Here is a 4,455-nt window from a genome sequence, read left to right on the forward strand (position 1 = left end):
CGTCGCGGTACCGACGGGCATACAGGGACTCTTTGTGTGCCCAGTCTTCACACGTGTCAGGACTGCATGGATTACCTTTTAAAGTTATACTACACTCTTCGGCTGTATCATGAAGTTGCCAAAGATGATTTAGCTCGGATGAAAAATCCTTCTCCTCCAATTAGTTGACCACTAAGTGTTGGCATGGACGGATTTTAACTAGGGCCTGTGTCTGGGCACAACTATGTGAAAAGCCCCCATTCCTCCACCCCAACTCCTATAAAAGATGCTTCCACAACTAACATTGATGTAAAGTATTTAGATAGAATTTCTGTTTGCCTTTTCTTTTACGTCCTATAGCTGTATTTTGTCCCTTTTCCACTATTTCTGTCACACTTACATTCTTTGTCTGTTTTGCTTAACTTTTGTGACTGTGAGGAAGATCTAAAACACACTAATTAAAGCATTAAATGTAGAATTTAATTAATTCGTTTAATTCTTTAAAGATTGGGTGTTCTCATTAGAGACCAGAAATGTTCCAACAAACTCAAAAACAAGTGGTTATAAAATAGAAGCTATATTTCTTTCTCATAGTCAGAAGTGGATGAGGGGAAATTTGAATTTAGTTAGATTTTCTTTGTGTTTAAAATTATAAAAATGAAACCACCTGCAAAATGCCCATTTTGTCACATTCTGACTCTCTATACACCTTTCTTTGCCCTATGTTGCAAAGCTTCACTTTGTAACATCACTGCCAAAATGGTAGGGGCTAATATTGACATTGGCTCAAAATATTAAATTATAAATATTTATCCAAATTTGTTTTTATTATTTTAAATATTTTTCATTTATGGTTTCTTATGAGAAATTCATCTTGCCCAAACATGCATGGACCATATTGCAATGTAAAAGGGTTAAATGCATTGATGTCCATAGTTTCCTATGGCAGAATTTGAAAATGAGGTCTGATTTTAAAAGAAAGATCCTTACATTTAATTTTTGTTAACTTCATAGTCTTTACATCCATGTTTTCAAAACAGCTAAATTAACATGTTTATTGGACCCAGCAAAATTTAGTGTCCATGATCATAAGTACTGTAGCTACGCTAATTCTTTATCTAAATAAATTATCCTGGAATCATTGAGGCTGGGGTTAAACTTGTCATTTAATTTCTTCTCTTGAATGCATATAAAAATAAGAATATGCATTTGTGAGAAGGTGCAGCTAATTGTAGCAGTGGGAATGAAACAGTGGACCTTTGTTTTGTTGCCCCTATTTCACAAAAGTGGGAACATTGACTCCTTTTGACCAATTGTTTGGTTATTTTCTGTCAAAGTCAAACTCTAAAACTCCGGTTTACATAAACTATCATCTAAAATGTGAAGAAGACCAAACTTGAAACAGATCGAGATAACTGGGATTGTCCCAGTTATCCCATCGTATTAGATATTTGTGCAGATTTTGCTCATTTTTGATACTGGCATGCATCCACACAGAAAAAAAAAAATCAAACTTGGAAGTGAAATATCAATGATCTGTTGTTTTCATATCTTGGTCTGATTTCCTTCTGCACCACTGATGCAATGCCAAGTCCTTTTCCCACAAGTATTAATAATAATTTTTTGTTGCTCTGAAAGTCAACGCTTGACTTAAAAGATCATGTAAGGCATTTCCAAGCACAGCCGTTTTATTATTCTCCATGCATCCGCAGCATGTAAACAGATGTTTGTTTTAACAGATTTGTAAATTAACACTTTTGGGCCAGCGTTGCTCTTTGGCCTTTGTTGGAGGGTTGGATCAGATAGGCTGCTTGACATTGGCAGCTTTTCTTGCTTTGCTTTGCCCTGCCTGCCCTGTACTCACTTAATGCAGTCAGCTGAATCTTCAATTATCTCACAGGTAGAGAGGACCTGAGATTGTAGAAAAGAGGCCATTTGCAATGTGGAGTAATGGAAAAAGTGAACTTCAGATGCAGTTAAAACTTACAGGATTTTTTTTTTTTTTTTCAAATTTTGTGAGGTTAGACATAATTGAAATAGCTGCACTTGTATTGACAAACCCACATTGAAGGAATACAATTTTCATGAGCAGCCACATCCAGTACAGGGAAAAAACTGCAATTGCTTTCCTTCTAAGCTAAGGATGGAGGTGTTTTGTATTGGAAGCACACATATTGCTCTCCTACTGTTTTTAAGCTGGCATTACTTCAGGGCCCAATTTACATTCCGTTTTGTTTTGTGGCTGTGTCACTGATAGAGAGCTCAAGAGAACATGCAGCACATTTAGGTCATCCCACGCTCATTTCCGAATCGTTGCTTCTAGAGACCTACACTTGCGGACCGAAATATGTCAGCATTAGATGTCACTCCCACTCTTTGATTATTCATTTACATTTAAACAGAAGCACGATCTAATGCGAGCCTATCAAAGCAACAAATACCGTTAACTGTTGCCGCTTTTTTTTAGGTCCGAGCAGCTAAGAACTGCAAAGGCCAATTGTAATCGTACTGTTTCTCCTTCTATTATGTTTCCGTCAAATGAATTAGCTTTTTGGGGGCTTCATCATATTAAAAAACTCACCAAAGCTGGCAGACGTGTCTAATCTGCGTGAAAATGACGCATTTTAAGGTCGACGCAAAATACAGCTTTATTTTGCGATAAGGTCGCAAAATAAGCGCCACCTGGCAACTTTCAAAATACCCTCCGCATTGACCTTACTTCATCGTAGAGACACAAAATTTGGTACACTTGTACAGCTTCCCAAGACGCACAGAAAACTCTATTACTGTCATAGTGCAACTCAAACAGGAAGTCGGCCATTTTGGATTTAAGTTCCGATTTTGACCCCATTTTGGCCGTTTACAGCCTTCCCATTTGATCGAGCTCCTCCTAGGGATTTCGATTGATCGGCTTCAAACTTGGTCAGTTTGTTCATAAGGCATGGCCGATTAAAAATGATCAAAACGGTGAGCTTTCATGCATGATTTCTTATGATTTATGCAACGCAATTCTATTACTGACGATTAGACAGACATCTTCTGCCGCTCAAAGAAAACCACTGCGCATGTCTTGGAGGGCCGCGTGCGAGTGAAAGGGTGGGGGAGTAACAGAAACACGGAATTAGTAAGTCACGTTATTGCTTGGATTTTAATCGGTGCGTTTTGCATCCAGTGAAAACAAACATGTTAACAAATAAACTGGACAGTATGCTGTAAATTTAGTGATATTTCCACAGTTGCGGTCTTGACCGGCCTTGAAATAAAATCCTGGGTCCTCAGCGCCCGAGACCGAGACCAAATGCAGTCGAGGCCGAGACGAGACCGAGACCATCAAAAAATGGTCTCCAGACAGCTGTGTGAAGCTCGGTCTCGATTACTACAACACTGCTGAGCCATCACTTTGGCAGTCATGCACCTAACTTGGAAAAGAAAATGCAATGAGTCAGACATGAATGGAGTGTTAGATTTAGCCAAGGCCTTCTGGTTGTGGTAGCAATTTATAGCTTTACAAAATAATTTTTTTTAAAAAAAGCACAATCAAGCCAAGGCAATTCGTTTTTTGCACACATCCGGCTTTTAAATCACCAGCTAGATTTCCAGCTTCTATAATTAACTATTTTTTCTTTTATTTATTTATTTTTTACTTTTTATAAATAAATACAACCACAGTCTGTCATTTATTATTATTTAATCCTTGGGAAACCCACTGAGGGGAAGTCCTTATTTATATTGGTGCTGAGGTTCATTCATTACAGTAAAACTATTTGGCACTGTGAAACCTCCCCTCCCCCCACAGGAAATGCAATTAAAACGAAATAAAAAACAGAACAAGCTGAAGTCCATGAGAATAATCTAGTCATTGGGTTTTAAGCTTCAGCTTTTCATCAAACCAAATGTTTTTAGATTTCTTTTTTAGTTTCTCAATTTCAGCGTTGTGAACTGAAAAGGTTTCTTGGCTTTCATAATTAATGTTTTAAGAGTCTGCAAAGAACATAAATTTAACACATGGAAAGGTTAGAAGAGTTTAAACCTAGTTAAGAATTAAGTAGCTCTTTTAGAATGGGATTAAATAATAACCACAGATCTAGGACGGTGTAGTGAGAGAAATCTAAACATCAATAAGGAGTTTGGTTTTTTCCATCAACATAAAACTGGAAGCAAAAACTGGATACTGAAGATGTAATATGATTGATATAAATGATAAACATTAATGGTTTAAGGGCAGAACCCTGGAAACTCCCAGAGAAACTGGGTGAAAAGAAGATTATGACTCTGATAGAGTCTGATCAGAATCTATCAGCACTAGATGCTGTATTTGTCATACAAAATGAAATATTTTTATCTAATCCTGAAGGTGAGAACTCTAGTAAGAAATATGAGTGAACATCTGTGTAAAAAGTTCTATTTTTTTTCTGTAAGAGCTAATGGACCTTACCAGAGGGGCCGCTTTTCATTGGCTGATGCCCATTCTACGTG

This window comes from Xiphophorus hellerii, chromosome 12, assembly GCF_003331165.1.
Source record: "Xiphophorus hellerii strain 12219 chromosome 12, Xiphophorus_hellerii-4.1, whole genome shotgun sequence".
Classification (NCBI taxonomy): Eukaryota; Metazoa; Chordata; class Actinopteri; order Cyprinodontiformes; family Poeciliidae; genus Xiphophorus; species Xiphophorus hellerii.